General features: G+C 41.9%; 1 long non-coding RNA gene across 1 annotated transcript; it reads right to left on the bottom strand.

Annotated features, from left to right (window-relative positions):
* Positions 1-23,089: 23,089 nt before the first annotated feature.
* LOC138886296 (uncharacterized) lies at positions 23,090-23,719 on the bottom strand. The gene is made up of 3 exons (XR_011404958.1): positions 23,524-23,719; positions 23,372-23,429; positions 23,090-23,282 (listed from the first exon to the last, which is right to left on the bottom strand). It is a non-coding gene; the product is annotated as an uncharacterized lncRNA (long non-coding RNA).
* Between the last annotated feature and the right edge of the window lie 1,042 nt (positions 23,720-24,761).

Below are 24,761 nucleotides of genomic sequence, written 5' to 3'. Positions count from 1 at the left end.
TGTTGTTTTCCATTTTTTCTTCAATCAAATAGGGTCAAAGAACCATGGAGTCTGTACTGTTGCTATGTTGTTTGAAGCAATGTGTAATAGCAAATTTTGATAATGAAATTAAGTGACTCCGGAAGAATTTCTATGTGTCTTTACTTTAAGGCAGAACTACGCCTGGTCTGATTCACGCGGGGACGTGATACGTAGGCAATCCCCATAAGATTCGACCGCTTTTTAAATAAAGAAAAGAAAATGTAAATAAAATAAAAACGCGGGGTTTCGCATAATACTCTAAAAAAGAGACGAATGAACAAACCGGGATGACGCATGTGGTTTGAAGCAAAGCATGTAGAAACGGTCAACTGCCTAGGTGCATTGCATCCTCTATGTGTTATGATCAAATCTGTTAAGCTCTAACACTAACAAAGTTTGTTGTTGTCTGATACCAGACAGTTAGTTGTTAAAGAATTCTGGCAACACATTCATACCAAACCAGATCCAAAGGACCGGTAGCAACAAGCATGACCACTTCTGAGAATAGTAATGAGGAAGAAAGGCCGATGAGCCAGTTGCTAAAAGAGGCAATGGAAAAGATTGAGAGGATGGGACTGGAGATGCATGCCATGCAGCTAGCCCTGGCCAAAACGCAAAAGAGCCCTGAGACACTGGGACACGTACCGGAGTACCCTCACTCTGGCCCTTCCACAAGCCGCCCAAACCCCCTCTATCATCAAGAGAGAAGCCCTCATGATTCCCAAGCTCCACCACCCCACCAACCTCTCCCAACATCCAATATTCCCATTTTTGTGGGACCTGCATCAGCCCCTTTGCAGCGAACGACCAGTGAGCCATTGTTTCAGGCTCACGATACACAGTACTATCCCCCTGAGCCTACATTCCACGCACCGGAACCACAGGTTTACAATCCCCATTTGGAAGTACCGGCAGAGGTTGAGAAGCCTGTTAAGGCCCCAGAACAGGATGAAGTGTTAAGAAAGTTCAAAAGCCTGGAGCAATCCTTCAGAAACTTGCACGGGCTGGGCAATCAAGTCAGCGTGGCATACAAAGATCTGTGCCCTTTCCCAGATGTCCAACTCCCGGCTGGGTTCAAGATGCCCAAGTTTGATTTATATGAAGGGCACGGTGATCCCATGGCACATTTGCGGGGGTTCTGTAGCAAAATGAGAGGGGCAGGAGGCAAGGATGAGCTTTTGATAGCTTACTTCGGCCAAAGTCTGAGCGGATCTGCGCTGGAATGGTATACCAGGCAGGATTTCAGCAGGTGGTACACGTGGGATGATCTGGCACAGGCTTTTGCAGGTCATTTCCAGTACAATCTAGAGATAGTCCCTGACCGTCTCACGTTATTGAGGACTGGGAAGAAACCCGGGGAAAGTTTTCGCGAGTTCGGGTTCCGTTGGAGAGAACAAGCAGCTAGGGTCGATCCTCCCATGAGAGAGGGAGAAATGGTAGACTACTTTTTGCAGACATTGGATCCAACCTACTTTGGTCACTTGGTGACAACGGTTGGAAAATCTTTCAACGAGGTAGTCAAAATAGGGGTCATGATAGAAGAAGGTTTGAGGTCGGACAAGATCTTAAACTATTCGGCACTTAAGGCCACGACCCAGGCTATTCAAAGCGGCACGGGAGGTGCGCTAAGAAGAAAGAAAGAAGAGGTTGCCACGATCGAGGCAGGCAGTTGGTCCAGGGCTGGCAGGCCACACTACAACCAACCCAGGCCTCACAGGTCAAACTATCCATACAACCCACCACAAAATTTCTATCCACCTCGAGAACCACATTGTTCCGTACACCAAGCCCAGGTATACACTCAGCCTCCGGTTCGCCCACAATGGCGCGCACCGGCTCCCCAGAACATATATGCACCACCACAAAACACTTACCCTCCACCAAGGGCATATAGAAATCCTTCAGGGGCAGGTTTCCGGGGAAATCCAGATGCCAGAAATGACAGGTTGCGGAAGCAAAGAACCTTCACCGAACTGGGAGAAACCTACACCGCTGTGTTCCACAAGCTGCGGCAATTGGGTTTGGTTAGTCCCGTCCATACTCGGGAACCAAATCCCCCGCCTCAGAATTTGGATCGTTCAATCAGTTGTGAATACTGTTCAGGGATGCTCGGGCACGATACCGAGAAGTGTTGGAAGTTAAGGCATGCCATACAGGATCTTATTGACACCAATAAGATCGAGGTCCAGACACCGGAGACTCCTAACATCAACCAAAATCCACTGCCAGCGCACCACGAAGCTCACATGATTGAGTTGGTATGTGAGGGAGGTGAATTAAGAAAACCCTCACAAACAGTGATGATGATCCAAGCTGCCCCAAAAGAAGTCTTAACCAGGGGAGGAACAAATGCACAGTCGCAGGGAGAAGGTGTCAAGCCGGTAGTATTATGGGGGAAGAACCCGTCCGTCATAGCAAGCAAACCCGAGCCAAGCAAGTTGGTAATACCAGGGATCCTGCCCACACCGGCGGTCGTGTTGATAGGGGTATGTAGAGAACGGGTAACCATAAAGCCGGTGGTCCAACTGCCAATGCTTGACAGCAGGGCTGTCCCCTGGAAATATGAAAAAGCAGTGGTAACGTACCAAGGAAAACAGGTGGAAGAAGTCAGTTGTGAAGCGCAAGGGCTGACTCGATCAGGTCGATGTTTTGCTCCGATGGAGTTAAGGAAAACCAACCCAGTGGCAACCAAGAAGCCAGTGTCAGAAGAAGAGGCCGAAGACTTCCTGAGGAAGATGAAAGTGCAAGACTATTCTGTGGTTGAGCAGCTGAGAAAAACACCTGCCCAGATCTCACTATTGTCATTACTCCTCCATTCCGAGGAACATCGCCGAGCCCTGTTAAAAATATTGAACGAGGCCCATGTACCCAGTGAGATTTCTGTAAACCACCTGGAAACCATTGCCAGCAAGATTTTCGAGGTGAACAGAGTGACATTCTCAGATGATGACCTGCCGGTGGAAGGTACAGAGCACAACAAAGCTCTATACCTAGCTGTCAAATGTGAAGACTCGGTGGTAACCCGAGTATTAGTGGATAACGGCTCAAGCGCCAATATTTGTCCATTATCCACCCTGGACCAGTTAAAGATTGACCGTGGAAGAATCCGGGAGAATAGCATCTGTGTCCGAGGGTTTGACGGAAACGGAACAGCCACTGTGGGGGATGTTGTACTTGAACTAACCATTGGCCCGGTCCTGTTTACCATGGAATTCCAGGTATTGGACGCCACGGTATCTTACAATTTGCTGTTAGGACGACCTTGGATTCATGCAGCTAAAGCGGTGCCTTCCACCCTACATCAGGCAGTGAAGTTCGAGTGGGAAAGACAAGAGGTCGTGTTGCACGGTGAGGATACAACATGCACCATGGGCGGAACCATTGTGCCTTTCATAGAGACCACTGATGACAAGGGTCCTTGGGTCTACCAGATTCTCGATACAGGGTCGGCCAACAAAATCTCTGAAGGAGAAATCATCCCGCACCTTAGGGTAGCTGCCGCGACAGTCATGATGGTATCGGAGATGCTGGGTAATGGGTTTGTGCCGGGAAAAGGCCTGGGAGTTGAACTTCAAGGGATAGTCCAACCTGTCTCCCTTCCTAAAAATCTGGAAACTTTCGGGTTGGGGTTCAAACCAACCCCAGCAGACAGGAAGCAAGCGCGAAAAATGAAGAAGAGGGTCTGGTTTCTGCCTAAACCAGTACCACGACTCTCGAGGTCTTTTGTTAAAGCTAGTGCCAAGGGGTCAGCGATCCCAAAGATTCAAGGACCTTTGATCGGCATAAATGAAGACCTGAATCAGAGTTTTGAGAGACTATTCGCGGATGTCAGTGTGGTGGAAGCTGGAGAGGGTTCCAGCAGGGCAGAGATACAATTTGTGGGGCCTGAGGCCAAGACCAACAATTGGACGGTTACTCCTCTTCCTGTCCGAGGGGAGTCTTGGTAGTAGGCTTTGATTAATGTTTTGTTTGTTTGTTTGTTTGATCGGATTATTCAAGGGTGTAATCCCAATTTTACTTTCGTTTTGTAAAAGTGTGAACCCTTTTTATCCTGCAAATTTAATAAAGTTCTTTTCTTTTGTCCCATTTTAATTTCTGGTTTTGTTCTTTTTCTTTCTGAACAGTTCTCTTTTTACTGGTCCTAATGACATGGCATGCACAGCGGATCTTCGACCTAGTCTAATAAATCAATCTGAATCTGACTCAACAATGCAAGAGGTCGTTTGTGATAATGAATCCGAATGTGACGAAGGAGAAGCCTTCGAAGAAATAAATCGAGAACTGTGCCAATTTGAAGAGAAACCCAAGCCTAACCTAAATGACACTGAGGCTGTGAACCTAGGAGACGCTGATATCATCCAAGAGACCAAAATTAGCATCCACATTGAGCCAAATGTCAAAGCAGAATTGATCGAAACTCTCAGGGAATTCAAAGATGTTTTTGCATGGTCATATGATGATATGCCTGGATTGAGCACCAATTTAGTGGTTCACAAATTGCCCACTGACCCGGCATGCCCTCCGGTCAAGCAAAAACTAAGGAAATTTAAAACAGAAATGAGTGTAAAGATCAAAGAAGAAGTGATCAAGCAATTACAATCGAAGGTCATTCGGGTCACTCGGTATCCCGAATGGTTGGCCAATGTGGTACCAGTCCCAAAGAAGGATGGAAAAATCAGGGTGTGCGTCGACTACCGCAACCTCAACAAAGCAAGTCCCAAGGACAATTTCCCGTTACCCAACATTCATATCCTGATCGATAATTGCGCTGGGCGCGAGATCGGATCCTTTGTGGATTGCTATGCGGGTTATCATCAGATCCTAATGGATGAGGAGGATGCTGAGAAGACAGCATTTATTACGCCATGGGGAACCTACTGCTATCGGGTAATGCCGTTCGGTTTAAAGAACGCTGGGGCAACGTACATGCGAGCAATGACTGCTGTGTTTCATGACATGATACACAAAGAAATAGAGGTGTACGTCGATGATGTGATCATCAAATCTTGGCGTCAGGAGGACCATGTGGCAGACCTAAGGAGATTTTTCCAAAGACTCCGGAGGTATGATATCAAGCTTAACCCGGCCAAATGCGCATTCGGGGTTCCATCAGGAAAGTTGCTAGGATTCATCGTCAGTCGACGGGGGATTGAGTTAGACCCATCCAAAATTGAATCCATCCGAGATTTGCCACCGCCAAGGAACAAAACAGAGGTAATGAGTTTGCTGGGTAGACTCAATTACATCAGCAGGTTCATCGCTCAACTCACAGCAACTTGTGAGCCCATATTTCGGCTACTGAGAAAGGATGCTGCAGAAGGTTGGACGACAGAGTGTCAAGAGGCTTTCGACCAAATCAAAGGGTATCTGTCTAATCCACCCGTGTTGGTCCCGCCTAAGCCCGGGAAACCCCTAATCCTTTACCTGACAGTCTTGGAAAATTCATTTGGTTGTGTACTGGGGCAACATGATGACACAGGAAGGAAGGAGCAGGCCATCTACTATCTTAGCAAGAAATTCACAGTGCATGAGGTCAAGTACACTCAACTCGAGAAAACATGCTGCGCCCTGACTTGGGTAGCTCAGAAGTTGAAGCACTACCTGTCCTCATATACTACTTATCTCATATCCCGCTTGGACCCATTGAAGTATATCTTTCAGAAACCTATGCCCACGGGAAGGTTGGCAAAGTGGCAAATTCTGCTCACAGAGTTTGATATCATCTACGTAACAAGGACGGCCATGAAAGCCCAGGCACTAGCAGACCATTTGGCAGAGAATCCCGTTGACGAAAAATACGAGCCTTTAAGAACGTATTTTCCTGACGAAGAGGTGATGCATACAAATGAGTTGGAATTACCCGAGGAACCGGGTTGGAAGCTTTTCTTTGATGGAGCGGCAAATGCAAAAGGGGTGGGAATAGGGGCAGTACTCATCTCTGAAACAGGACGGCATTATCCTGTTACGGCCCAACTGCGCTTCTATTGCACTAACAATATGGCCGAATATGAGGCTTGCATTCTGGGTCTGCGCTTGGCTGCTGACATGGATGTCCAAGACGTCTTGGTCTTGGGAGACTCGGACCTCTTGGTACATCAAATTCAGGGTGAATGGGAAACACGAGATCTGAAGCTCATACCATACCGACAATGCTTGCATGATCTGAGCAAGCAATTTCGATCGGTGAAGTTCAAACACATCCCGAGAGTTCACAATGAGGTTGCAGATGCTTTAGCCACCTTAGCATCAATGCTGCACCACCCTGACAAAATGTATGTTGATCCTCTGCATATCCAAGTCCGTGATCAGCACGCCTACTGCAATACCATAGAAGAAGAAGCAGATGGCGAACCCTGGTTTCATGATATCAAGGAATATCTCAGAATGGGGATATATCCAGAACATGCCTCTGGAGACCAAAAAAGAGCCCTTCGGCGTTTGTCGAATGGTTTCTTCCTCAGTGGAGGAGTATTGTACAAAAGAACCCCGGATTTGGGGTTGTTGAGATGCATAGATGCCGGGCAGGCAACGACGGTTATGGCGGAAGTACATGCCGGAGTTTGTGGGCCACACATGAGCGGATATGTATTGGCAAGAAAGATCCTTCGAACAGGGTGTTATTGGCTAACCATGGAACACGACTGTATCACTTTCGTAAGGAAATGCCATAAGTGCCAGATACATGGAGATTTGATTCATTCTCCGCCAACAGAGTTACATACGATGTCAGCACCCTGGCCGTTTGTAGCATGGGGCATGGATGTCATTGGGCCCATCGAGCCAGCAGCGTCCAACGGTCATAGGTTCATTCTAGTGACCATTGATTACTTCACCAAATGGGTGGAGGCTAAAACCTTCAAATCGGTAACCAAGAAGGCGGTGGTGGACTTTGTTCACTCCCATATCATCTGCAGATTTGGGATCCCAAAAGTGATCATTACGGATAACGGCGCGAATCTTAATAGCAGCCTGATGAGAGAGGTGTGCCAACAATTCAAGATTACACACCGCAATTCCACCCCATATCGTCCCAAGGCGAATGGAGCAGTCGAAGCAGCCAATAAGAATATCAAGAAGATACTACGAAAAATGGTGGAAGGGTCCAGACAATGGCACGAGAAATTACCCTTTGCTTTGTTGGGGTACCGCACTACCGTCCGGACCTCCATAGGCACAACTCCTTATTTGTTGGTGTATGGAACTGAGGCCGTGATACCAACGGAGGTCGAAATTCCATCCCTCCGAATTGTCGCTGAAGCCGGGATTGATGATGATGAATGGGTAAAAGCTCGATTGGAACAGTTGAGCCTGATAGATGAGAAAAGATTGGCAGCAGTGTGCCATGGTCAACTGTATCAGAAGAGAATGGCAAGAGCATATAACAAGAAGGTGCGCCCCAGGAAGTTTGAGGTAGGGCAGCAGGTGTTAAAGAAGATCCTCCCACATCAGGTCGAAGCAAAAGGCAAATTCGCCCCAAATTGGCAAGGGCCTTATATCGTGACCAGAGTATTGTCCAACGGCGCTCTGTGTTTGACAGATATCGAAGGTAGATGTGTCGACATGGCTATCAATTCAGATGCAGTCAAGAGATATTATGCGTAATTTCTTTAATTATGGCAATTTTTGGTTTATTTGTTTGTATTTGGCATTTGATGGATAATGAGATGACGGAGGCAATTCTTTCTTCTATCCAAACACTGTTTAACCCTTGCTTCCCCCTTTGAGCCTTAAGTAATCCTTTCATACCCCTCTTTTGGAATCACTAATGGAAAGGACATGAAAAAAAAAAAAAAAAAGAAAAGAAAAAGAAGAAGAAAAAGAAGATGAAATCATAAAGAAATACAAAACCGTGGGAACTACGTTTGACCTGATTCCTCAAAGAGGATACGTAGGCGCCTCACGGCTCGGTCATAGTATGCATCATAATAAATATAGGATGCATAATGTACATAGTATGCATCATAATAAATATAGGATGCATAATGTACATAGTATGCATCATAATAAATATAGGATGCATAGTATGCATAATAGACACAGCGTGCGTAATGCACGTAGCACAACATAAAAGTAAAAAATAAATAAATTCCCCAAGCAAGAAAACTGGGGCAGAAGTTATGTTTTAAGTTCCAACAAAGGTTTGATTCCAAAAGTTGTAGCACATCACCCTCCAAGTTGTTTTCATTTTTTTTAGCCTTCCTTCAATCCCACACCAAAACCAACATCGACATCCAAAAGACCTCCCGATCAATGTTCGAGAGATGCCAAATCCGGCAAATAAGGCCGAGAATGATACACCGATCCCCAGCAAAGAAAAGGATCGTAAGACTGGGAATGAGTTGATAGTCAAAAGAATCTCCAGAAGAGAGGATCATATCTACAACACCCCGATTCCTCGAAAAGAAATAAAATGAGAGAGTCTCATCGGTGAAAACCTTCACAGGCACCGAGAGGCGATGTAAGATGAGGGAAATGAAATGAGAGAGTCTTATTGGTGAAAACCTTCACAGGCACCATAAGGCGCCGGGAGATGAGAGAAAAGAGAGAGTCTCATTAGTGAAAACCCCTCGAAGGGCACTATGAGGCGACAAGATAGAGCAGCGAAACCTACCACATTCGCAACAAGATGAACATCCATTTATCATCCCCAGCAAGTCAGCCCGTCGGACAAATCAATTGATACAAATAGACTGGGTCGGGAATCTATGGTGCATGTCATGATCACGGGGACCAGTTGTGTCATCCAGATAAGTTCTTTTGATTGTCTCCTCCCACAAAAGATTGGTTCAGAAAGATTTTCTCTTTTCCATATCTTTATTTTCTTTTCCTAAAAAAGTGTTCTTTAAAGGATTTTTCAAAGCTTACTACCAGAAACCGAAGGGAAATTCACCCAATGCAGGGTAATACAAACAGTCTTAAAAGGCCGGCCCCAGGCGATGCAGGGACTGTGCTCGGAAATGTTGGAAGAAGTAAGCTCCAAAGGGAGTGGTTTCGGGAGTTAGAAGCAGACTCCCACATCATGTGTTTTAAAAGAAAGCAGAAAAGGGGATAAATTGAAAACCATATCCCCAGCAGGCTAGAGATCCCCAACAGGCAACTTTGCCTGCCAACCAATTATGGGGACAAAGAGCAAGAAAAGGGGAGAGAGAAAAATGGCTCGCCAGAAAGGCACCCTCTACCCCCACGATTAAAACTGACTAAAACCTTTTGTCTTTTGCAGGAGAGCAAAGAATTGATGACGGCAACAAGATGCAATGCCATGGAAGTTACCAAAAACCGGGGCAGAAAATTTTCTGCCGATTGTCGAAAATTTTCTCGGAAGAACGGGGAAACAATTGGAATACATTTAAGTTCTAGGTCGCCCACCAGTATAATGCGGGAATACTTTTAAGTTCTAGGTCGCCCACCAGTATAATGCGGGAATACTTTTAAGTTCTAGGTCGCCCACCAGTATAATGCGGGAATACTTTTAAGTTCTAGGTCGCCCACCAGTATAATGCGGGAATACATTTAAGTTCTAGGTCGCCCACCAGTATAATGCGGGAATACTTTTAAGTTCTAGGTCGCCCACCAGTATAATGCGGGAATACATTTAAGTTCTAGGTCGCCCACCAGTATAATGCGGGAATACTTTTAAGTTCTAGGTCGCCCACCAGTATAATGCGGGAATACATTTAAGTTCTAGGTCGCCCACCAGTATAATGCGGGAATACTTTTAAGTTCTAGGTCGCCCACCAGTATAATGCGGGAATACTTTTAAGTTCTAGGTCGCCCACCAGTATAATGCGGGAATACATTTAAGTTCTAGGTCGCCCACCAGTATAATGCGGGAATACATTTAAGTTCTAGGTCGCCCACCAGTATAATGCGGGAATACTTTTAAGTTCTAGGTCGCCCACCAGTATAATGCGGGAATACTTTTAAGTTCTAGGTCGCCCACCAGTATAATGCGGGAATACTTTTAAGTTCTAGGTCGCCCACCAGTATAATGCGGGAATACATTTAAGTTCTAGGTCGCCCACCAGTATAATGCGGGAATACTTTTAAGTTCTAGGTCGCCCACCAGTATAATGCGGGAATACATTTAAGTTCTAGGTCGCCCACCAGTATAATGCGGGAATACATTTAAGTTCTAGGTCGCCCACCAGTATAATGCGGGAATACATTTAAGTTCTAGGTCGCCCACCAGTATAATGCGGGAATACTTTTAAGTTCTAGGTCGCCCACCAGTATAATGCGGGAATACATTTAAGTTCTAGGTCGCCCACCAGTATAATGCGGGAATACTTTTAAGTTCTAGGTCGCCCACCAGTATAATGCGGGAATACTTTTAAGTTCTAGGTCGCCCACCAGTATAATGCGGGAATACATTTAAGTTCTAGGTCGCCCACCAGTATAATGCGGGAATACATTTAAGTTCTAGGTCGCCCACCAGTATAATGCGGGAATACTTTTAAGTTCTAGGTCGCCCACCAGTATAATGCGGGAATACTTTTAAGTTCTAGGTCGCCCACCAGTATAATGCGGGAATACATTTAAGTTCTAGGTCGCCCACCAGTATAATGCGGGAATACTTTTAAGTTCTAGGTCGCCCACCAGTATAATGCGGGAATACTTTTTCTAGGTCGCCCACCAGTATAACGCGGGAATACTTTTAAGTTCTAGGTCGCCCACCAGTATAATGCGGGAATACTTTTAAGTTCTAGGTCGCCCACCAGTATAATGCGGGAATACATTTAAGTTCTAGGTCGCCCACCAGTATAATGCGGGAATACTTTTAAGTTCTAGGTCGCCCACCAGTATAATGCGGGAATACTTTTTCTAGGTCGCCCACCAGTATAACGCGGGAATACATTTAAGTTCTAGGTCGCCCACCAGTATAATGCGGGAATACATTCAGCTCTAGATTTTGGAATCAGTCACCCCACCTGAAGACGGAAGGTTACGACAGAGATCCCCAAACGGGAAACAATAAAATCCTCAGCACCAAGAAGCAGACAACTGCAAAAGCAAGCGCACATTCAAAGGGAAGAAGGAACGCGTCTCAAAAGAGCAGTTTGGGAACGCTATGGCATGCCCAACATAACAATTCTGATGAAAAGCCATACCACTGAGGAAACCATTGAAAGATTTAAAGAAGAAAGTCGTATCCCCAGCGGGTCAAGCAAAGTGACGAAAACTGGCATTCAAACGTCAGCGAAGGATCAGCATCATCTCCAAGTTCACAAAATACAGGCGTCAGAGGAAAGCATTAGCCGACAAGAAAGCAAGACAACAAGAACAAGTGGGAGATAGATGAGACCTCATACTCTAGCTTAACTTCTTGTTTTTCCTTTTAGAGCAATGTAATAGGGAGATCGGTTGAGCAGTAGCATCCTACAGCAGCATGCAACAGCGCACAACAACAGCAAGCAATACAGTCACATGGTAGTCCCAGCTACCAAAATTTCCCGAACTACATTGACCTGATTCCTGTTCAGCCCAGGATATGTAGGAAACCTCCGAAGCAAAGGTTCGGTCAAATCTTTTTCAAAAATGCTTCACACGGAGTATTCGGACGGGCAAAAATCGCTCGCTTTATCTTTGCGCGAAAACCCTTCGTGTCTCCGTGCAAAGAGGGGCAGCTGTAAGCACGTGATTTTTGCTTTACGGACATTCGCTCCAAAAGAAAATAAAAATAGTGACAAATGGCTTCGTTGTACAATTGTTCGAGTTTTCATGTGTTGTTAGTCACTTGTGGATCTGTCCATTCTTTTTTTTGCATTTAATCATTAACAAACAAAATACAAAATATATGTATTAGGATGGTTAAACCATAATTCGGTCAGTAAAAGAAAATTCAAAAAATATATATGTGCACCGTTCGCCCTAGGCTCTTAGCTAACCTACGTAAATATTTTTGTGATAATTGTGTTAAAATGTTGCATTGTTGTTTAATTCCGTTACCTTATTATTTGTTATTTTTATTTTGTTTAAAAGAAAAGAAAAAATAATAAGAAAGAAAACAAAAGCAAAAGAGTAGGGAAAATCGGTTTGGGCCAAGAAATGAAACAAAATAGGCCCAAGACCAGGACACAGATCCAGTCCAAACACAGGCTGCCCGGACACGTCCCAAACGACGTCGTATCAGCGCCTCAATCTGAGCCGTTGATTCATGGCAATCAAACGGTCCAATACAGCCCCTGCTAAGTCGAAACGACGTCGTTTCAGGCAAGTTAATCTGGGCCGTTCATTCCCATTGATCCAACGGATCCAGGCCTTCCTCTAAACCCGTCAACATGACCCGATCCAATCCCCTACCCGGTCATAACCCACTATCATCTCCCGAACGACGTCGTCCCTCCTCAATGGTTAGATCCTGGCCCTTGATCTCAATTGATCCAATGGCCAGGATCTAAACCCTCAATACATATATAAACCTAACCCCCTTACCCCACGCCCCAAGCCACACCCCCCCCTCGGCCACTATTCACCATCTTCCCCAGGCTCCCTTTCCTCTCAAACCCTAGCAGCCTAGGTTTCCCACCATAAGCCTGGCAACCACAGTTCCGATGACCACCAAAATAACACCCCCGATGCACCCGACCATCCTGAACACGAATCCACTAACCACAAGCCTCGAATCACTTCCGTTCGTCTCGAATCTTCGTTTGAAGATTTGAGTCGAACCTGGACCTATGCCAAACCACCCCATCTTCATGCTAGACACTCTCCTGACCTTCCTCGTGACCAAACCAAGCTTGGTTTGGTCCGAATCCACCCACAACTCCCAAAAATCCAGATCTGGAAATCCAGACTTCTGAAGCACATGCACCTGGGGAACCCGGCCAGTTTTGACATAGGTTTGAGGTCTAATAGACCTTAACCAAGGTGTTCTCATGTGAGAACACCCTGATTAAGGTTTGTTCGGCCTCAAAGGTTCGAAGTCGAGTTTGATTTGGGTCTGTTTGGTTTAAACATTTTGGTAAGTTTTCCGTTCTTTTGTTTTATTTCCAAATAAGTTGTCAGCATATCTCTTTGTGTTTGTTTGTTATTTTGTTACTTCTTCCAGATTTCTTTCATCTCTGTTAAAGACCCTTTATTTGGTCGATTGTCTTCTGTTTGTTCTGAATACACTCTGTGATAAACATGATCGTCAGTTAGATTAATCGTCAAAGGAACTAATTCATATAGGCCCAGTAATTTAATAAAAGTTGTCTGATACCCTTTAGGTCCCCGAACGTGTTGTTTATATGAGCGACTGATTATTACCTGCTATAATTAGTATAGTCGACTCGATAAATGTCGTCGATTAGTTTTCTATAACTAATGGATCGAAGGAGCTAGGAGTTTCACATAACTAATTAAACTCGGACACTGGCTGGATGACCTAGTAATGTTTGAAATGGTCTGTTGGCATTATAAAAATGACTAAAAGGGTTCAGTCTAGGCAGTCCTGAGTTCGAGTTTTCATCAGTGCAAAAATGCCCTAATGCTGCAATAGGCAGGGGCAGTAATAATCAAGGTTAACGGGGGTATTCTGGGGTGTTTAAAAAGAACAGAAGTAATTAGTTTAAGTGAGCTGACAAAAAGGGTACTAACTTAGGATTAAACTAATACCAATGGGGGAACAAGACACAAGGGTATGGGGGCTCAAAATGAATAAACAAATGAGCCCATAATTCTGGATTAAACAAAACCAGGCGTGGGGAATAAAGGGAGCTGACACCAAGCATGCTGAGGATGGGCTTAAAAGAGTATGGGCATTCTGCCAATTGGCAGGCAGGGCAGCTCAGCTGTAATGGTGCATTTGGCCTATAAATAGGCCATTTGATAACTAAAACAGGGGCTGAAGTTTTAAGGGTCTTAGGCTGGACATTTTTGAGTCTGGAGAGAAAAAAAAAAAAACAAAAAGAAAATTTCAGAATATTGTAACAAAACACTGTCTGAAAACTGCTTAGGAGTTCAAGTTAGCCAAGCTGTCTTTGCTAATTGTTGTTGGTTATTTGCCGAGCTGTTTGTGATTGTTGAACTGCTGGTGCTGTTATATTGAATACTCTGGTTTTCTGTTGGTTCATCATTCTGTTTCTGGGACTGCTTGTTTGTTGCTCGACCACTTGTGAGCTTCATCATTGTGGCTGGTTGTTGTTGCTGTGTTGTTGGTGTTATCTGCTGTTGCTGTATTCACTGCATATTGCTTAGCTGATCATTCCTTTCTTCTTTGTCCTCCTTACCAGGTACACAATCGATACCACTAATGTAACTGAGAGTTTGAACATAAATGCAAAAGAGAGGACCTGCAGATTGTTTATATACACGTGGACTGTTGTGTTAAATGTCATGTAGTATATAGTAGTTACATTTTTGTTTGGATAATAGAAGTAGCCTACATGCTTAGTGTATCAATGCAGGTTAATGCATGCTAGTCATGTATGTGTGCTGTTAGGTGAAAAAAAACATTCCCAGTGTAATAAGTTGTACCTTTAGACTTAGTCTGAGGGTGTAATATATTCTCTAATGTAAGCCAAATAGGAAAACTATCCACTTTAGTTAAAATTCTTTCTCCTTTTGCCAGATTGTCCCATATAAATTGATAAACTCATTTCACAGAACAAAGAATCAGTCCTAGGCCTCAATCTCATGAAGGCCGAGCCCAAATCGAAACAAATCAGTTAGGCCCATATCGAAAAAGGGGGCCTAAGTCTGGCCATCTCGCATGAGCTAGGTTTGGGCCCATAATTTTCGGCTAGTTATCCATAATCGCAGTCACATTTTATTATTCTGTAAAAGCATTTTAAATCCTGTTATAAGTAAACTCGCAATCATGTAATTAATTAGGACTGTCTACCGTTTTCAATTGATAGAGACGAACACGACAAGAAACGTAGTTGCTATAGGATATCCTTTTAAAATAAGAACGAGATGAGCCTCGATGAAAATAAACAAAACACGCAGATGCGGGGCCCTTGTTAAATGTAAATCATTGAAGCATTTAGTTTCCCGGACGGGTTGTTTAGCAAATCTCACAACCTTCCTAAAATGACAACACGTTAGTCTCTTTAGGATACGCTTTAATAAACTTTACCTTCTTAAACTCGGGTGCACATTTATGTGACCCAAATCCAAATCTCGACGGATTCGAAATGCCTCTCTAATCACGGGTACATTGACTGTGACGTGGTTCGAGATGCATGTCCATGACGTTGCAAATTCATTAGAAATAAAGAACGAGGTGAGCCTCGCCAAATAAAAATACAAATTGCGGGGCCCTCAATAAATATTGCTTTAAAAATTGTTTAGGCTTCGGGATGGACCGTTTAGTAAAATTCCACGGTCCTACCCAAAATAAATACGCTAGTCGCTTTAGGCGCGCCTTTAATAATTTAATTTCCTTAAACTCGGGTGCACATTGATGTGACCCAAATCCAAATCTCAACGGAGTCAAAGTGTGTCGACGACCACGGGTACATTGATTGTAACGCGGTTCGAGATACATTTTCACAACGTTGCAATTCTTGATAAAAACAGTAAATGATAAAAGCGGTTAAAAGTTAAATTTTGCACATAAGTTCACACTTGTATAAAATCAGATAATCAAGCCGAATATAACAGTTGAGCGACCGTGCTAGAACCACGGAACTCGGGAATGCCTAACACCTTCTCCCGGGTTAACAGAATTCCTTATCCGGATTTCTGGTACGCAGACCATAATATAGAGTCATTCTTTTCCTCGATTCGGGATTAAAATTGGTGACTTGGGACACCCTAAATCTCCCAAGTGGCGACTCTGAATAATTAAACCAATCCCGTTTCGATTGTCCTTTAATTGGAAAAAACTCCCCTGCGCCCCCGCGGGCGCGTAAAAAGGAGGTGTGACAGCTCTGGCGACTCTGCTGGGGATATGTAACCCAGAACCACTTTACACCAATAAAGCAAAAGAAAAGAAAGCAAGGGGCTTTCAAAAACCAGGTGATTCAAGATGAGGTCCAAAAGCTATTAAAAATTGGGTCAATCCGCGAGGTAAAGTACCCTAATTGGTTAGCCAACACAGTTGTTGTACCTAAGAAAAATGGTAAGTGGCGAGTCTGTGTAGATTATACAGATCTTAATAAAGCTTGTCCAAAAGATTCTTTTCCTTTACCACATATAGATCAATTAATTGATGCAACTGCAGGACATGAACTTCTAAGTTTTTTAGATGCATATTCAGGGTACAACCAAATTAAATTGGACCCTAGTGATGAAGAAAAAACTTCTTTCATCACAGACAGGGGGACTTACTGTTATAAAGTAATGCCCTTTGGTCTCAAAAATGCTGGGGCAACCTATCAAAGGTTGGTCACCAAAATGTTCCAAGAACATTTAGGGAAAACAATGGAGGTATATATAGACGATATGCTCGTCAAAACCCAGCAATCTCATGATCATATTTCTCATCTATCTGTTACATTTAAAATTTTGCGAAAATTTAATATGAAACTCAACCTAGAAAAATGTGCATTTGGAGTTTCATCAGGTAAATTTTTGGATTTTCTTGTTTCTAACCGTGGTATTGAGGTAAATCCTTCTCAGATCAAAGCAATAGAAGAAATCCCTGATATACTTACTAATAAAAAAGAAGTTCAAAGATTAACGGGAAGAATTGCAGCTTTGGGGAGATTTATTTCCAAATCCTCATAAAAGTGTTTTAAGTTTTTCTCTGCACTCAAAAAGCAAGATCATTTTGAATGGAATGAAGATTGTCAACAAGCCCTTAGAAATTTGAAAGCTTATTTGTCAAAACCACCGTTATTGGCAAAACCAAAGGTGGGAGAAAAGCTTCTCATCTATCTGGATGTGTCTGAAGTTGCGGTAAGTGTTATTTTAGTCCGTGAGGACCAAGGTAAACAATCTCCTATTTATTATGTAAGTAAGTCCTTACTAGATGCTGAAACACGATACCCACAGCTAGAAAAGTTAGCATTAGCTTTGATCATGGCATCTAGAAAATTAAGACCTTATTTTCAATGTCATCCCATTATTGTAGTTACTGCTTTTCCGCTTCGAAATATTTTGCATAAACACGAACTGTCAGAAAGATTAGCAAAATGGGCTATAGAACTAAGTGAATACGAAATCATTTATCAACCCAGGACCGCTTTAAAATCTCAAGTACTAGCTGATTTCGTGGCTGATTTTAGTCAGGGGATGCATTTAGAAGCAAAAAAAAGAATTACAAGTTTTTAATGGTGCAAACCCGGGGACTTGGGTTTTATTCACTGATGGTTCATCTAATATAAAATGAGCAGGTCTGGGTATAGTTCTCATACCACCTACGGGTGAAACTATTAGGCAAGCTATAAAATATCATTCTATAACTAACAATGAAGCAGAGTACGAAGATGTAATTGCAGGTTTGGAATTGGCAAGAGAACTCGGCATAACACAAATAATAATCAAGAGTGATTCTCAACTCGTGGTCAATCAAGTGCTGGGGACTTATACAGCCAGGGAAACTCGAATGCAAGAATATCTCGAAAAGGTACGGGAACTAATTAAGCAATTCCAAACTTGGAAGGTAATGCAGATCCCAAGAGATGAGAATGTGGAGGCAGATGCTTTAGCTAATCTCGCATCTACAGCTGACGTAGCAAACGACACAAATGCTTTAGTCATACATTTATTTCATTCCATTCTCGAACCTGATAAGAATGAGGTAAATTTTAATCATTTAACATGGGATTGGAGAAACGAAATTATTGCTTTTTTACAGCACGGAACCGTGCCTATTGACAAAGGGAAGGCTCACGCGCTTCGTAAAAAACCGCTCGATATTGTTTTTATCAAGGAAATCTTTATCGAAAGATGTTCAGTGGACCACTAGCTCGGTGTCTCGGACCCTCTCAAACAGAATATGTGATGAGGGAAGTGCACGAAGGACATTGTGGAAATCACGCAGGGGGAAGGTCGCTGGTAAGAACATTGATTCGAGCAGGATATTATTGGCCTAAGATGGAAGAAGAGGCAAACAGTTTCGTGTCCAAATGTGATAAATGTCAAAGATACGGCAATAATATGCACAGACCAGCTGAGTTACTACACCCTGTTATAGCCCCGTGGCCCTTTATGAAATGGGGAATGGATATCGTAGGTCCACTTCCACAAGCAAAAGGTCAGGTAAAGTTTCTACTTGTAATCACAGATTATTTCACTAAATGGGTAGAAGCGGGAGCATTTAAACAGGTACGAGAAAAGGAAGTTAAAGACTTCATATGGAGAAATATAATATGCCGCTTTGGAGCACCAAAGGAGATCGTGTGTGACAATGGACCACAATTCATAGGAGCTCAAATCACAGAATTTCTTCAAAGTTGGCAGATTAAAAGGATAACATCTACGCCATACCATCCAGTGGGTAATGGACAAGCGGAATCCACAAACAAAGTCATTATCAACAACTTGAAGAAGAGGTTACAGGATTCAAAAGGTAATTGGCCTGAGATATTACCTGGAGTATTATGGGCTTATCGTACAACGACAAAAACAAGCACTGGAGAAACACCATTTTCAATGGTTTATGGTGCGGAAGCCTTAATTCCAGTTGAAATAGGTGAACCAAGCACACGGTACGTTCGGGCATCGGAGGAATCTAATGATGAAGAGATGCGGGTCAACCTTTATTTGCTTGAAGGAAGAAGAGAAGTTGCATTGATAAGAATGGCAGCACAAAAGCAAGTAATTGAACGATATTACAATAGGAAATCATGCCTCAGATCCTTTTTAAGCACGAAGTCCCCAATTTTGAAAAACACAAGACATTTATCATAATGTTTTTCCCATGAGAACAACAGAGTCATCTCTCAAACTCATAAACGAAGTCACCTCTCAAATCCTTCCTAATATATAAAGATAGGGTCTTGACTATGTACTGAAACAGGTTATGAAGAAAAACCTTGTTTATTTTATATTATGTAAAAATCTGTTACAAGAAAAACTATTATGAGAAAGTCATAGATGTATTTTAATACATGTAATAGTCAAAAAACTTGTTAAAGTTCATGAATAAAACTTGTCAAAGTTGTTTCATACAAAACATGTGTATTCCTATTTCTTTCATCGTATTATAACACCATTATGAAGTTGAGACGTCTTCTTCATTAAGTGTCGATAAAATAAAAGGTCCCTATTTTATAAACCTCATGTTTATAATCCATGAGAAGAATCATAAAGCATTTTCAAAGGACAAAAATGCTAAGTTATTCTATAAAGTCCTAGATGAATATGCAAGAATAGAATATACAGAAGTACCGATAAAACTTCTTAATATAAAAGACTAAGTACAAACTTAGTCAGCAAAATATTTGTTTTTTACAAGTGCCCCAATATGATAACTGGGGACTTCATCAAAAGATCCATTAAAGTTGCCAAGGGATAACACCACCAATTAATATAAAAAAAACAGTAAAGTTTGAAATACATTCAACTAGTCACTGAAGGGGTTGGAGCATCAGAAGTTGCAATCTCATTTTCAGGGGCAGTCACAGGCACGGTAACAACTTCTGAGGGAGCAGCAATAGGAGCGATTTCAACTGGGCCTGGAGTGTTAAAATCACCGAGAGAAGCAAGAGTCACGGGAGCTTCAGCTTCCATGGACTGTGTCATAGAATTTTCATCCTCGGGAGCCGGAATTGCAACTCCAATTGCTACAGTATCCACTTCTTCATTTAAAAATTCTTCTGCTCCAGGAGTTCCAAGTACAGGAGAAGGAGTATCAACTGCTTGTTGGCTTTTTTCAATAGTGTCCAAGACTTTGGCTAATTCAGATTGCAAATCAAAGTTTTCTTGAGAAGCTTCCATCAAAGCATCACGGCGAGATTTTAGAAAAGCCCAACTTACCTCTATGTTGAAGTTCTCCTCAAGAAGTCCATACTTCATTTCCCACATAGCAAGATCGTTTTTCAATATCTGGTGTTTAGCTAAGTGGGAAACAAGGGAAGCTTCAAGGGAGGCATGAGAACTCTTCAAAGCACATATCTCGTCAGAGGAGATCCTTAAGTCAGCCTGAGCTTGAGTCAAACTTTGCACTAACTCCCCTACATATTCTTCTTTCTTCTTCACAAGTGCCTTAAGCTCTCTGATTTCTTCACTGGCCTTTGATAATTGTTTTGAAAATGAGCACTCCAAAAGCTCCTTATCTTTTTCAAATTGGCTTGAAGAAGCCTTGGCAATTGCTAGCTCAGAAGTCAAACCACGCTTTTGCTGCTCCAGGTGATTTCTACTTTCTTGCAACTCCTCTATGGTCCCCTGAGCATTCTCAAACTGCTCTTTCCAGTTTGCTGCCTCAAGCTGGGTTTCCGTGGCTATTCTCCTAGCCTCAGAGATAGCCCTCGCAGACTCTCGATCCTTCTTCTCTATAGTGGAGATTCTTCCCATTAACTCAGTACCAATAAGATTAGCCTACAAGGAAAAGGCATCAAATGTGAGAATATAGAGAGGTATAAAAAAACTTGTAAGTTAAAAGAGAAGTACCTTCAAGGTAGAATAAACTATGTCATTCATCATAGTCAAGCAACTGTGGCTCTCCATCTTCTTCTTCTCAATATCTCCGATTAAAGGCTCGAGCCAAACATCAGCTCCACCGGTCTTTCTCAAAAGGCTATGATTGGCAGGAACTTCAAGAGTAACACTTCTCATAGCCATGCCTCTGCTGCTAGAACCCGCCTCTGTATGCCGAACAGAGGGAGGGGGAACAATGGAAGGAGGAATAGTAGAAGAGGTAAAAACAATGGGAGCTATGGGAGTTAAAGCAGGGACAGTAGGAGAAGATATGGGAACTAAAACAGATAAGGAAACAGGAGTCGATAAAATAGGCAGAGAAATACTCGTGGTTGTCAAAGGAATAGAAGGAATAAAAGAAATGGGAATAGAAGAAGAGAGGGGAGTTTCATCAAGAACTGGTCCAAATTCTCCACTCTCAAAACCACTAACAAAGAGACATCGAATTGATTCATTAGATCCTTTTGGAGTGGTAACCTCATCAGAAAGGATTTGAATAGGCTCGGAGATAGAGGCTCGAGCAGGAGTATCTTCAACTTCATCTCCATCAATGACGCGTCTCCTGGCTCTTGGCCTAGCTATCAAAGAGGTATTCTCTTCTTCCTCATTCTCAGAACTTTCTTCTACAACTTTTCTTTTTGATAGTGTGGCCCGAGTCTTTTCCAAATCAAGTGAAGTGGTTGAAGACGCTCGAATGGCAACGACTACCTCAGCTGTCATACCCCTGATACCAAATCCTGATAAAAAGAAGGATAAGGAATTAAAATAAGAAAGAATTCAATATACGGCAAAGCATAAGGAAATACATACCATGGGTCTTCACTTTCCAACCATTCAAAAGAGAAATTGATTTCCAAGTTCTCGCCTCTATAGGCGCAATCATCAAAATTGAATCTACCCAACCACGGAAGTTAGGAACGTGTTCCACATCTCCCATGGTTGCTACAAAAAGCCAAAAAGAGACGAGATTAGCAAAGAAATCAAAATTCTTAAAAAATAGATACGGTAAGAAAAAGAAAAACTTACGTGCAAAATTCCACTTCTCAGGGAAGGGAATGTTTGTTTCACCCAACAAATCCACCATACGTACAGCAACGTAACGACAATACCACCCTCGATCCTTGTCATCTTCGGGGTTTACTAAAACCTTCTTTCTTTTTGCAGTCAAGGTAAAAACTCCATGGCGGAATAATTTGGGGTGGTATAGGTGAATAAGATGGGAAAAGGTAAAATTAACATTGGCTTTAGTAGACAAATACCTTAAGCAAGCCACAGCTCTCCAAACAAGAGGACCTACTTGAGCTAAGCAAATTTTGAAAAAGCGACAAAATTCAAAAATAACTGGGTCAATAGCAGGATTAAATCCCAGAGTAAAGGGATAAGTATAAACGAAAGAGAATCCAATTCTGAAAGAAGAAATTCTCTGGTTTGGGGCAGGAATCATTATACGAAGATTATCTCTCCAATTACAATCTTTCCTAACAGTGGGAATCACAAGTTCAGTTATTAAAGAAGGATAGGTGTCAGTTTTTTCTAAATTTTTAACTTGTTCTTGGAGAGATCTTCTATCATTCCCAAAAGATAAATCATTGGGTACGATTTCTTCAACTAAAGGCTCTTGAGTAGATTCAGAAAGTTCTTTACCTTTAGAAGAGGGGGTCTTTGGGATAGAACTCCTAATACCAGAAGAAGAAGAAGAAGAAGAAGAAGAAGAAGAAGAAGAAGAAGAAGAAGAAGAAGAAGAAGAAGAAGAAGAAGAAGCAGAACCAGATGAACCACCATGAGTGGATCCTAGGCTCAAGCTCCAAAGCCTACCTCCTCTGCCTAGGGGTGGGCATCAGTCGGTTCGGTTCGGTTTTGAACATTATCGGTTTTGCCTATCGGTTATCGGTTTACAAATATCATAACCCGATAACCAAACCGATAAGATATTGGTTATCGGTTATCGGTTAATCGGTTATTGATCATTATCGGTTTGGTTATCGGTTTACCCGATAAGGTAAAACTAAAACTAAGAGTGCTGATTGTTGAACGCTGAATATTACCTAAAATTAAGAGTGTTGAACGCTAATATTTGTACAAAGTAAATTTTGTACAAAGTTTACTGAACGCTAATATGAATATCTTGTGGCAGTCACAGTACATAACAGAAAACTGCACACAAAGCTGCACATAAAACCAACATTTCTCACAATAATTTCAGTTTAAAGTTAAACTTCTCGCTAAATAATTTCAGCACACAAAGTTGTACATTTTTTGTCTCAAACTAAACATACCCAGTCATACTGTCACAGTACATACCCAAAAAATGCAAACAGCTCCCATTTTAAACATACCCAGTCACATAAAGCTGTACATATCAAGAAGAAATATTAATGGGAGCTAAACATACCCAGTACGACAGTACCTCAATTGCCTGTGCATACAAAATGCAAACAGCTCAAATTCCAATCTAACAAAAATATGAGATAAAAAGATCCCAACTTTCACAACCCAAAAACAGATGTATACACAGTAATGTCCAAACTCCAAAGTAATAGTTCAAACACATTAATAACAATGCAAAGTAGTATCAACCTTAGGATTAACAAGTCCAATTGTCCAAAGTCCAAACATAATACATAAAACAAGATGACAATAACTACATCTTACTTTCCACCATCCATCATCACCTTCTTCAATCCTTTCATAGTGACTCCAAACATGTGAGATAGCTTTGAGACCACAAAGTCGAGGCATGGTTACACCTATTAAACATAACAAGAAAATATATTAAGCAAGTAATATTTGAATAACATATAAGTTGAATAATTAACTTGCCAAAGTTTTAACTTACAACTATCTAAGATTCTACATATCATCATCGCAGGGTTCGTTTCCAAGATTGGCAAAATCTATGATAATATATATTAACAAGTCAACAACAAAAATATTAAATAAACTATTTATAAAAATAATATACAATCAAACAAATTAAAATATTGCTACCTTGTTCTAGTTGCTCGAGAACATCTAAATCTTCCTCAACACTTACAGGTAATGGCTCACTTCGAAGCCAATCTTGAAGGCACAAGAGAACTTCCACCAATTTAGGAGTCAATGAACTCCTAAATGAATCAAGAATACGCCCTCCAGTGCTAAATGCACATTCAGATGCAACACTTGAAATAGGAATAGATAATACATCCCGAGCCATCTCAGCAAGAATGGGGAATCTAGGTGAGTTTACTTTCCACCAAAGCAATATATTACCGTCTGCTATTTCATTTTCAACTTCTTCTGTTAGATATTTTTCCAATTCTGATTTAGAATCTGAACCTCCAATCCCAGCTTTATGTCTTTTTAATTCTTCAAAGAAAGAACCAAAAGATCCATTTGAAGTTTCCATTGTGTCCATTGAAGAGTTAGATAAACATGAAGAGGGACGACAAACTTTATCTTTTGAATAAGACTTTACATACTCATCAAACAATGAAGTCATGTATGTATGTACTCCCTTCGCGATAATTGGCCCTTTCTCTTCGAACATCTTCGCAAGTGCAAAACTAACAGAATCAAACTTGTACCGAGGATCCAAAACACATGAAATGAAAATCATTTTGTTCATTTTTTCTGGATCACCCCAATACTTATCAAATTTCTCCTTCATCTTCTTTGCCATTAAACCCAACAAAACATCTTCATTTAATATCAATTGTTTCAAGTAAACAGCAACTTCACAAATTTCAAGAAAATGATGATTTGATGTAACATAAAGTGAGCCAGATACCTTTACAGTAAGCTTATAAAAGATTTCAAGAAATTTTGTCAATTTCTTTACATCCTCCCAATCACTACTCAAAAGTGTACCTGCAGGACTTCCATTTACAATATCAACAAACTCAAGATGATGTGACAAGCCAATATCATGATCAACATATTCTAAAATTGCACTCTCATATTCAATAGCCCTGTTCAACATTAAGTATGTAGAATTCCACCTTGTAGGAACATCCAAACATAAAGATTTCCTAACTAGATTTCCTTCATCACAACATTCCTGAAACTTTTTCCACCTAGCAGGAGACTGCCTGATATATCTCACTGCTTGCCTAATACGTTCAATAGACACAATTGATTCTTTTATACCATCCTGAACAACAAGATTCATAATATGAGCCATACACCTCACGTGAAGGTGCTTACCATTCATAGAATTGGTCCCCCATTTAGTTAACTTCTTAGAA

This window comes from Nicotiana sylvestris, chromosome 2 (assembly GCF_000393655.2).
Source record: "Nicotiana sylvestris chromosome 2, ASM39365v2, whole genome shotgun sequence".
NCBI lineage: Eukaryota > Viridiplantae > Streptophyta > Magnoliopsida > Solanales > Solanaceae > Nicotiana > Nicotiana sylvestris.
Note: the sequence above shows the minus strand (reverse complement) of the source record. Positions and strands in the feature narration are given on the sequence as shown.